Source organism: Cnephaeus nilssonii (genome assembly GCF_951640355.1).
Source record: "Cnephaeus nilssonii genome assembly, chromosome: 18".
NCBI classification, from domain to species: Eukaryota; Metazoa; Chordata; class Mammalia; order Chiroptera; family Vespertilionidae; genus Cnephaeus; species Cnephaeus nilssonii.
In genome coordinates, this window is record NC_137089.1 from 53,140,838 (window position 1) to 53,153,298 (window position 12,461).

The window sequence follows — 12,461 nt, forward strand, 5'->3', positions numbered from 1 at the left end:
ATAGAAGGAAGATGTTCTGACTCCTGGCTTATGATTCACTCCACTATTTTAAAAGTGATTTGTAAAGTAGTCATAACTTCAGACAAATATGAGTTTACTATTATACAATTAACCCTAGAGTTATATTCTCAAGTGGTGTTTTTATTTTATTTTATTTATTTTATTTTATTTTTCTAGAGGGAAAACCTTCCGCTAGGGTACTTCTCTGTTTCCACCACTAGATGGCAGGCTCCTGAGCACAGGTAATGTGAAGGCCCTCATGTGAAGGTCTAGGGTGGCGAATAGGATCCATTACAAAGTCACAAAGGAGAGGAGGCAAGAGTGGATGCACACTGCAGTCTTAGAGTGAAGTGTGCAGGGCCCGCGGGCAGGCTGCAAACTCAGGCAAGATTTAGCTGCTACTGCCTTGAGGGAGAATTCCTTCTCTGGGAAATGGCAGATTTTGTTCTTCAACTGCCTGGATGAGGCCACCACTTCAGCAAGGGCAATCTCCTTTTTAAAACAAACAGCAAACAAAAAACAATTGTTTGGGATCTTGATGAAGTCAGAGCTAAGTTGCCATTTATCCAAAGTCGAAGTCGTTGATATCGTCTCAGAGAGCGAGACTCAGCCACCGGCTCTGGTGACTTCTCCCAAAGACAACGTCGTGTTTTTCTTTTTTGTAAAGTTTGGGTCTACTTTTTGGATTCTCTTTTGAATCAGTTATAACATGCACATGGTACCCCCCTGATTGAATGGAATAAAATCTTTAATGTGTTTATTTTATATCAACATAAAAGTTACAATTTACTTGTTTATTTATATATTTTTGTTAATCCTCACCCAAGGACATTTTTTTCCATTGTTTTTGTGTTTTTTTTTGAGAGTGGAAGGGAGGGGGAGAGAGAGAGAAACATCAATATGAGAGAGACACATTGATTGGTTGCCTCCCGAACACATCACGACCGGGCCAGGGATCAAGGTGAAACTGAGGTCGTGCACTTGACCAGAATCAAGTTCACAACCCTTTAGTTCATTGGCCCACGCTCTAGCCACTGAGCCAACTGGCTAGGGCTGATTTATTTTTTGATAATTATTTCAAACAGGTGGCCATAAGTGAGAGTGCTGATTGAAAAAGAGACGTTCTGAACGAATCATTTATTTGCTGTCTTTCTCTCTCCATTGGAATCTGAGGTCCATGTAGCAGGCATTTTTGTCTGTTTTGTGCACTGATGAACTTCCAGTGCTGAACAAGAGCTTGGCGCCTAGCAAGGGCTTCACGACAATTTAAAACCATGAATTAGTGTTGACTTTCTAAAGAGGGAGCAATCTGGGCCTTTATGTCGGAAAGCACGGGTGGGAGCGAATGTGCTGAGGAAGCGGGGCAGAGTGAGGGTGGCCTTGGTGCAAAGCATTTGGACTTTTTCGGGGGCAACGAGGAGTCCCTGCAGGAGCCAGCTGGCGTCGTGCTGACAGTCAGATGCTGGTCTTGGTCTGGTTTCTGAAGCCAGAACTATGAAGACCCCGCCCAATAGCACAGCGACTTCCGCTCTGTGTATGTTCCCCCCACAGATGGGAGAGAACTGGGGTAACATCGATCCTCATTAGCCGGGAACACGGTAACCATGGCGGTTTATAAAATGGCTTCTGAAGGAATCAGGCTCAACTCCTGGCTGTCGGTGTTAGAACACTGGATGATGAATCTGACAGTGACCAGATACCAACATAGTTGCTCTCAGGATGTCTGTACACACTGGGAATTTTTTTTTATAGTGTTTTTGGGAAGATTACTATTATTTACTTCAGAATAAAAGATGGTATTATTGACTTTGAACTGCAAACCCTAGAAACACATAAATATGAAAAAAATTTAGTGCAAGACCAAAAGGAGAAACTCAGAAACATGGTGGGAAATCATGCCTGTTTTCCAATTTTCTGTGTCATTATTACATATATTTCTACTTAATTATGTAAACACAAATTTAAACACCCTTTTATTACCCACGGTGGGAAGTCAGACATATTCTTTCACACCAGAGAATATAACCTCAGTGCAAAACCGTCTGAGATGCCACGGAGCCGTGAAGCTTGGTCACGCATGCTCTGACCTGCCGCATCCTGTGGGCGGTTTGTTTGCACACGCTGATCCTTCCTGAGAAACCCGCCGGTCAGGGGCTGATGGGAATTGCTCAGCACAGGAGCTCCGGTCAGAGTGCATGTGGAGAGCACGGAGGGTCCCCGGCCCTGGGCCTCCCACCCGCGGTGCTCGGGCGGCCCTCCGTTTCCCAGTCAGCGGCTCCCGTCGTCAGGGCTACAGTGACGCACTCCGAGGCCACAGGGAAATGCAATCCCAGCCCTGAAGTCGGAAAGAATATAGATTTGTGGAACTCGAGTTAGTCTCTCGGGTGTTTTGTGATGCTTCAGTAGCTTGTAAGTTTCTGCAGTTCTGAACCCAAAGCCAAATCATTCTGCTGTTTAACGGCCAGTTTTCCCTTTGAACGTAAGCCCAGATCTGGAAGCATCCCCACAGGGTCTCCGCAGTTTCCAGGGACTATGCGAGGAAAGCTATGGTTTCAAGAACATGAAAAGCGACTCATGCATTTCTACCCTGATAACCCTCGCCGTGAAATTATTTCTGAAATGGCTGCCAAAGGAGGCGAGACAAGACTGGGGGAGGAGCGGCGGGGGAGCCTTCAGTGCTTCGTTCCTGTAGGCTGACCGTGAGCTGCGAGGGACATCCCGCAGGAGCACCCAGTTTAAGCCAGCCAGCGCTCCTGTGAGTGGGTGGGAGCTAGCACCCTCACTCCTTCTTGGTGATGTTCCTTGTCTCCACATACTAACGGGGAACGTCCTTTATTGAAAAACGCAGTTCTCTTACTTCTGTCAGAGGTTTTTACAGGAGTGTCCAGACCCTCCACTCCTCATTGTTCTAATGGAGTATAACACACCCCACACACTACACACCACACATACAACACACCACACCACACACATCACACACACACACACACCCCACACACTACACACCACACATACAACACACCACACCACACACATCACACACACCATACACATACACACACCACACATATACACTACACGGACACACACACACACACTACATACCACACCCCCCCACACACACCATATACACACATCACACACACCGCCATACACACACTCCACACCACACCTTCTACACCCCACATACAACATATACACACATCACACACACACCACACACATGCACACCACACACATACGTACCACACAATACCACACACACCCTACAAACGCACGCACACACCACACCATATACACACATCACACACACACACACCACACATACCACACACACCATACACATACACACACCACACATACCACACATATACACACCACAGACACACAGACACACATACATACCACACAGACATGTACACACATACCATATACACACACCACACACATATACCACATATACCACACACATGCACACCACACACACACATATGTACCACACACATACCACATTCACACACACACCATATACACACATCACACACACACACGCTGCCATACACACCACACCACACACCCTACACCCCCCCCACAACATATACACACATCACAGACACACCACACACATGCACACCGCACACAATACACATACGTACCAAACACATACTACACACACACACCACATGCCATATACACACATCATACGCACACACATGCACACACACATGTGCCACACACCCCCTACACACACACCCCCACAACATATACACACATCACACACACACCACCACCACACACATGCCCCCGCACCCCCCTCCCACACACACACCCTACACACACAGAGGCTGTAGAAAGTGGGGTGACCGCAGGCCCAGTAGTGGGGTGCGGGATGGAAGACGCTGGGTCGGGTTGAGAGGGGGGAGGAAGGTGAGCGCCACTGAGAGCTGAGGCAGGTGCGCTGATCGCCGCGGTCCGCAATCTCCCTGGGGAGGCCCCGGCGCGGAGCACACCTGCTTCTGGGCCCCCCCCCCCGCCCCCCGGCTTCTACCAGGGAGCTCTCCGTGTGAACGAGATTACTCCTCTCCCCGGCGGTGGGCACACGGCCTGCTCAGCACCCAGTGTGGCATGATGAAGAAGAAGTATAGACCCTTGAGCGAAAAGCCCGGGGTTGGAAGGGGCTGGAGGGGGGGGGGAGGCTGGATGGAGGCTGGATAGAGGCTGGATGGAGATTGGATGGAGGCTGGATGGAGGCTGGATGGAGGTTGGATGGAGGCTGGATGGAGGCTGGATGGAGGCTGGATGGAGGTTGGATGGAGGCTGGATGGAGTCTGGATGGAGGCTGGATGGAGGCTGGATGGAGGCTGAATGGAGGTTGGATGGAGGTTGGATGGAGGCTGGATGGAGTCTGGATGGAGGTTGGATGGAGGCTGGATGGAGGCTGGATGGAGGTTGGATGGAGGCTGGATGGAGGCTGGATGGAGGTTGGATGGAGGTTGAATGGAGGCTGGATGGAGGTTGGATGGAGGCTGAATGGAGGCTGGATGGAGGTTGGATGGAGGCTGGATGGAGTTTGGATGGAGGCTGGATGGAGGCTGGATGGAGGCTGGATGGAGGCTGGATGGAGGTTGGATGGAGGTTGGATGGAGGCTGGATGGAGGTTGGATGGAGGCTGGATGGAGGCTGGATGGAGGTTGGATGGAGGCTGGATGGATGGAGGTTGGATGGAGGCTGGATGGAGGTTGGATGGAGGCTGGATGGAGGTTGGATGGAGGCTGGATGGAGGCTGGATGGAGGCTGGATGGAGGTTGGATGGAGTCTGGATGGAGGCTGGATGGAGGTTGGATGGAGGTTGGATGGAGGCTGGATGGAGGTTGGATGGAGTCTGGATGGAGGTTGGATGGAGGCTGGATGGAGGCTGGATGGAGGTTGGATGGAGGTTGGATGGAGGCTGGATGGAGGTTGGATGGAGGTTGGATGGAGGCTGGATGGAGGTTGGATGGAGGCTGGATGGAGGCTGGGAGACGCGGAGTGTTCTCACAGGTCTGGCTGCGGCGCCCGCCGCGCGTCTCCGTGTGCTGTGGTACCGCAGGCCTCGCTGGAAGGAGACCAGGAATGATTTGAGTGACGGCACAGAAGCAAGTGATTTCCCCCGACGTCTCGAGAAAAGCAGGAGGGAAGCCCTGTGATTTCAACTAGTTTCCCAAACTCCTTCTTTCGGAACCCCTTTAATGGGACCTGGGCACTTGCTTTGGTAATTACGTCCAGAAAACTTCAGTTCTAGGACTTCTGACAAATGCAGGGCCCGTGACCCCCGCCAGGGTGCAGACCAGCCTCGCACAGCAGTGCACACTGAGCCCAGCACTGAGCCCAGCACTGAGCGTGAACAAGAGGTCACGGCTGGATTCCCAGTCAGGGCACTTGCCCGGGCTGCAGGCTCATCCCTGGTGTGGGGCCTGCAGGAGGCAGCTGATCAATGCATCTCTCTCCTCATTGATGCTTCTGTCTCTCTCCCTCTCCCTTCATCTTTCTCCGAAATCAATAAAAACACTTCATATCCATGTGAGAGGAGGCTGAGTCAGGATTCCTGGGCCGGACTCCCTGGAACGTCAGGCAAGCTCAGGAACGTGGTGTGAAAGCGCAGGGCCGTGGGAGCGCGGGGTGCGGCTGAGGCTCCTGAGGCAGGAAGGCCCTCTCCTGAGCCCTCTCCTGAGCCCTCTCCTGAGCTGGTCCTGGACGCAGCCCGCGATGGATGAGCGAGTCTGAACCTTCCAGATGGGCCGCGAGGGCACCTTTGTGGGTGAAGGTCACGGGCGTGGCTTTTGTGATGCGTTTCTGGAGCCTGAGGCCTTGGGCATCGTGGTCTCCGTGACCTGGGGGTCTCGGGTGGATGGGACCCTCACCAGGCAGGGGCTCTGGGCTCACTCCCTTGGCAACCGGAAACCAGCGGGGGAAGGTCCTGGTTGCTCTGCACAGCGGCTCTCCTGCCGGGGCCGCCTGGCTGGACGTGGCGGCGTGAGCGTGTCCTGGGCCTCGCGGCTCAGGCCTTGCTCAAAATAGCACAGTGATGCGATTCTTGGTCAGTGGTTTGGGATAATGACAACATCGATTTTTTTTTTAAACTTCAGGTTTTTGTCTAAAAGGCCGCAAAGTACTCGTTCAGTTTAACGGCAGCCAAGCAGGCTCTCGGGTCAAACAGCAGACCCCGTGAGGGAGCCCTCTGCGCTCTCTGCTCGGACCGGGGACATTTTACTAAATCCCATTTACCATGGCTCTGGTCCCATTAAAGTGAAGGGGTTGCAAGTGCACATAAATGATTCAAGTACAGGCACTAGACAATGTCTTGAAAGGTTAATGTGCTTCACTTCCCCTCTTGCTTCCCCAGGACCTCGCTCCCACGTTAACTCCGAAGTAAGACTGTTTTCCTGGCCGCGAAGGTCACGAAGCAGCTTGTCCATCTTTTCTTTCTTTCTTTTTTAAGTTACACAAATCACACTCAGGAAGAAAGGCCCGAGGTAAACACCCAGGTGCTAGGAGCTGACAATAGATTTGGAAAGAAATGGAGGGACCCTGGCTGGACCCCAGGCCCGCCCCTCCCTGTGGCTCAGAAGGAGGGTGTCGGGAGCAGGAGTCGGGGTGGGGGAGGGGGCAGGAGGCTGCTGGGACCGCATGCCCGCGAGGCTGGCTAGCTGTCAGGGAAGCCCACGGTTGGGACATTTGTCTCTCACCGAGGAGACTTGGATGACTCCGTGGTCCCAGCACATGCGATGCTCCTGCAGCAGAGGTGGCACCTCAGTCTGCCAGGGGCAGGGGATGCGGAGGGGAACGCGCCCCCTCAGCTGCGCTGCTGCGAGCCCAGCCAGCGGGGGTCACTCAGCTCCTGAAAGCAGGCCGCCTCCTCAGACGCTGGACAGGTGAGCGGGGGCATCGCTGAGCAGCGAAGACTCGGCGTCCCTCCGCAGTGCCTCCTGCTGCCCAGGCTGTGCTCAGATTCTTTCTAAAAGTAATTTTTCATTGAACGTAGTGGGTGACATTGGTTAAAAGGTTATATAGGTTTCCAGTGCGTAATCACACCATCTGTATATTGCATTGTATGCCCCCTCCCCCCAAGTCAGCTCTTCCATCACCAGATAGTGCCCCCTTTACCCTTTACTACCCCAACCCCTTCCCTCTGGTAACCGCCACACTGTTGTCTGTGTCTGTGAGTGTTTGTTTGTTTGTTTGTTTGTTCATTTGTGGCTTTCAGTTTAATATTCCACACGAGTGAGATCAGACGGTTCTTAACTTCTCTGTCTGACTCACTTTGCTTAGCTTAATATCGCCCAGGCCCTCCCTGTTGTCAAATGGCAGTGTTCCTGCTTTTCCTATGGCTGAGCAGTATCGCACGGTATGTATGCACCCATCTCCTCCATCTAACCATCTATTGGGGGACATGGGTTGTGTCCATGCCTTGGCCATTGTGAGTAATGCTGCAATGAACACAGAGGTGCACATGTCTGTGAATAAACGTTCTCAGATTTCCGGGTAGGTTCCTGAAAGGGAGAACACAAGGCTTGAGCCTTACAAAACCTAACACACGCCAAAGGGAACTCACTCGGCAAGCCTAAGCTTGGCAAGAACATGTCCCCCTGGAGGGAAGACCTGACGGGACCTGGGAGACCACAGCCCTCACACAGCCCCAGGAGGAAGGGCGTCTGGCGCCAGCAGAAGGTCAAAGGGCAAGGCCCTGAAATGACAACCGGCAGCACCCATGTGCCCGGCAGCACCCAGGTACCCGGCAGCACCCAGGTGCCCGGCAGCACCCAGGTGCCCGGCAGCACCCAGGTACCGGGCAGCACCCAGTTACCCGGCAGCACCCATGTGCCCGGCAGCACCCAGGTACCGGGCAGCACCCAGGTGCCCGGCAGCACCCAGGTGCCCGGCAGCACCCAGGTGCCCGGCAGCACACAGGTGCCCGGCAGCACACAGGTACCGGGCAGCACCCAGGTGCCCGGCAGCACACAGGTACCGGGCAGCACCCAGGTACCGGGCAGCACCCAGGTGCCCGGCAGCACCCAGGTGCCCGGCAGCACACAGGTACCGGGCAGCACCCAGGTGCCCGGCAGCACCCAGGTGCCCGGCAGCACACAGGTACCGGGCAGCACCCAGGTACCGGGCAGCACCCAGGTGCCCGGCAGCACCCAGGTGCCCGGCAGCACACAGGTACCGGGCAGCACCCAGGTGCCCGGCAGCACCCAGGTGCCCGGCAGCACCCAGGTACCCGGCAGCACACAGGTGCCCGACAGCACCCATGTGCCCGGCAGCACCCAGGTGCCCGACAGCACCCATGTGCCCGGCAGCACGCAGGTGCCCGGCAGCACCCGGGTATCCGGCAGCACACAGGTGCCCGGCAGCACACAGGTGCCCGGCAGCACCCGGGTATCCGGCAGCACACAGGTGCCCGGCAGCACCCAGGTGCCTGGCAGCAGAAGCCGCCTGCAGCTCTCCCCACGCACACAAAAAGCCTGCTCCCTTCCCGTTCGCCACCGACTGCTCTCTGGGAACCAGTCCACCTGCACCAGGTGCCGCGTGCATGTCATTGTGACTGCACTGAGCCTGGAGTCCGCTCCGGGCCACACCGGCCCACCCCAACCCGGTCAGGCCCCAGAAGAGGAGCCTCCGTCCTCCCCTCGGCGTCTGCTCCGCGTGTCCCACTCACAGCAGGCGGCCACCTAACCGCCAGCTCAGCTGCCAGAGGACACCTCGGGGGCGGATTTGAGTTTTTAAGAGTGACGGGTTAAAGGTCAAAAGCTTTTCTTGACTCAAAGGGATGCCTCACAGTGGAGTGTAAGTTTCAGGAGGTTGGATGGGAAAACTTGATAGAATCATAAACAGAATGAACTGTTGATACATGGAAGGATATGGATGGATCAAAACAATCACACTGAGTGAAAGGAGTTAGACAAAAACGAGTGTGTGCTGGGAGATAATACGATTTACACAAACTTTAGCGAATGCTGCACGGTAGTGATGGATTGCAGATCAGTAGTTGCTCAGGGAACCCAAGGCACGGGAAGGGATGGGGGGCGGGGAGGGCAGAGCAAAGGGCTGAGGAACTTTCGGGGGTGATGGGTGTGCCCAGCCCCCTGACTGTTGACTGTTTCACGGTTGTTCACATCTGTCAAGCATCAGCATGTACACTTAAAATATGTGTAGCTGCCCGGCCAGTGTGGCTCAGGTGTTTGGGTGTCGTCCCACGCACCAGGTGGTAGCCAGTTCCATTCTCGGTCAGGACACATGCCCGGGTTGCTGGCTCCATCCCCAGTGTGGACATGCAAGAGGCAGCCGATCGATGTTTCTCCCTCATCAATGTTTCTATCTCTCCCTCTCCCTCTCCCTCTCCCTTCCTTTCTCTGAAATAAATAAAAGTATACTTAAAAAATGCATGTAGTTTACTGTATGTAAATTACTCTCTATTAAAGCTATGGGAAAAGAAACCAATGAACAAAACGGATGGGCGCGGAGCTGCCTCCCCTGACCCAGAGCCGGCAGCTGCCGCTTTGAGGAGCAGACGCAGCCCCGGGCCGGGGCAGGGGCCTGACGCAGGGCGGGATGGAGCTGCCGCCTCTCCTGTGCCCGGACCGGCCGCGGCGGGAGCCCTGCTGGGGTCTTACAGAAGCTACAGCGGTGCTTCCCTGGCCGGAGCGGCCCACGTCCACAGCACCGGGCATGGCCGAGCCGGCCGCGTGTCCGACTGCCGGCCCTGGAGAACACAGTTCCACCGGAACCGGGCACTGGGCTTGGCCCTGCAGCTCAGCTGTGGCCTGGGCCTGGCCATCCCGCTCCTGGCCTGGGTCTGCTCTCCGCGCCGGTGTAAGCATGGCCCTGGGCCTGGCCATCCCGCTCCTGGCCTGGGTCTGCTCTCCGCGCCGGTGTAAGCATGGCCCTGGGCCTGGCCATCCCGCTCCTGGCCTGGGTCTGCTCTCTGAGCCGGTGTAAGCATGGCCCTGGGCCTGGCCATCCCGCTCCTGGCCTGGGTCTGCTCTCTGAGCCGGTGTAAGCATGGCCCTGGGCCTGGCCATCCTGCTCCTGGCCTGGGTCTGCTCTCCGCGCCGGTGTAAGCATGGCCCTGGGCCTGGCCATCCCGCTCCTGGCCTGGGTCTGCTCTCTGAGCCGGTGTAAGCATGGCACTGGGCCTGGCCATCCCGCTCCTGGCCTGGGTCTGCTCTCCGCGCCGGTGTAAGCATGGCCCTGGGCCTGGCCATCCTGCTCCTGGCCTGGGTCTGCTCTCCGCGCCGGTGTAAGCATGGCCCTGGGCCTGGCCATCCCGCTCCTGGCCTGGGTCTGCTCTCTGAGCCGGTGTAAGCATGGCACTGGGCCTGGCCATCCCGCTCCTGGCCTGGGTCTGCTCTCCGCGCCGGTGTAAGCATGGCCCTGGGCCTGGCCATCCCGCTCCTGGCCTGGGTCTGCTCTCCGAGCCGGTGTAAGCATGGCACTGGGCCTGGCCATCCCGCTCCTGGCCGGGGTCTGCTCTCCGCGCCGGTGTAAGCATGGCCCTGGGCCTGGGAGAGAGCACAGCTTCCTACCCCCTCAGGGTTTGCAGGGCTGCTCCCTGCCAGATCCGGAACTTTCCTAGAGCCTGGGGTTGCAGCGCTCAGCTCAGCTGGCCTGGGTTTCACAGCCCCGGAATGGAGACAGCGCTGTGGCTCCTCACTGCCCCTCCCGGCATGAGGGCACAGGCTGGTCAGAGACCCTGGACAGCACTTGGCTGACCACTCCTGACCAGCGCCCTCGCCTCTCTGCCGCCCTCAGGGACAGGGATGCGCTGTCTGTCTCAGCAAACCCTCGTTCCAGCTCTCCAGTGCCTCCGTACTGCCCGCGACTGAACATTCTTTCCTCCCCGTCTAAACTGTAAAACTGGGCTCTTAGAATACCTCTCCAGCGATGCCTCCAACAACAGCCACTGGTCCAACCTCTGTCATCTCTCGGGGATCATTATTGAGCTCCTGCTGTGACGTCACACCATCAGCCTCTTCTAACCGTGAGCGGAGAAGGCACAGTCTGTGCCCAAATCTTCTATGGAAACAGGACTTAAATAATTAAAAGGAACCCATAGTCCTTTCCTTCCAGGAGAGGTAAGTGAGATGTTTTCTACTCATCTCCACAAGCCCGCCAAGCAAACAGAGACCATCAGCACCTGGACCCGGTGGGTGCAGCCCACGTGCCTTCTCCCGGCCGAGAGTTAAATGACTCGCCACCCGCCCGAGAGCCAGCCTGTCTCCTCCCGTCTCCTCGCCCCTTCGCCCGGGCCGCTCCCACCTCTCCCTGCCTGTCTCCTCCGTCCTGCTCGCGGCCTCGCAGCCGGGGGTCCCGCAGGGCACCTGGGGGTCCTCACGCGTTTGTAATATATAGTGAGGTGTCCCCTCTCCGTGGTTCATGTTTTTCTCCTGACCCTTCCTTCTGAGAAGAGAGCAAAGCAAACATGGAGAAGCCAGTGGATCACCGACGGCCCGGCAGCCACAGAGAGCCCACGGGCGGCCTCGGGTGTGTCTGGGCTCTGCCCAGCAGCGTGCTGCTCAAGGCTGTGGTGTCCCCTGAGAGGGGCGACAGGCAATCGCGGGGTTTCCGTGGCAGGTGGCTGTCAAGGCATCTTTGCTGCAGCAGCGGGGGAGGGGTGAGGGGGGAGGACGAGGTGCAGACAAGGAGGGGGGATGGGAGCCCGTTTAGCTTGGATGGGCTTTCTCTGTTGCTGAGATTATAGTCTCAACTAGTGGCCTGGTGCATGAAATTCATGCACATTAAAAGGGAATTAATTAGAGGAAATAATTTAATATTCATATTTGCCCTTTCTCTATAATAGAAGTGTCAGAGGTGAAAGAAAATTAGTAAAATGTATATGAAAACCTTCCTCCTGTCAGAGACTGGGGCACACCATGGGACCCAGAGTCAAGTCCCTGCCCACCACCCGCACGTGCTTAGAAAACACAGGAGACCCAGACCTGGCCAGCCCCACCCGTCAAGCCCCTCTGTGGGGGAGTGCGCAGCCTCAGGTCCCCTGGCCCAGTGCCAAGTGGGGGGTGCAGTCTCAGGTCCCCCGTCAAGCTCTGCTGGGAAGGGTGCACAGCCTCAGGTCTCCCTGCCTGGCACCAGGGTGGGGGGCATGGCCTGAGGTCCCCTGTCAAGCCCCGCCGGGCAGGGAGAGCAGCACAAAGTCTCCTGGCCTCGGCACCGGGGCAGGGGGTGTGGCCCGAGGTGCCCCGTCAAGCCCCGCTGGGCAGGGGGCACAGCCTGAGGTCCCCTGGCCCGGCGCTGGGGTGGGGGGTGTGGCCTGAGGTTCCCTGTCAAGTCCTGCCAGGTGAGGGGCATAGCCTGATGTCCCCTGTCAAACCCCGTGGTGTGGGGGGCGTGGCCTGAGGTCCCCTGGCCCGGCCAGGCGCCATGCAGCCTCAGGTCCCTGCTGTTGGGTCGTGACATTACGGCATCCC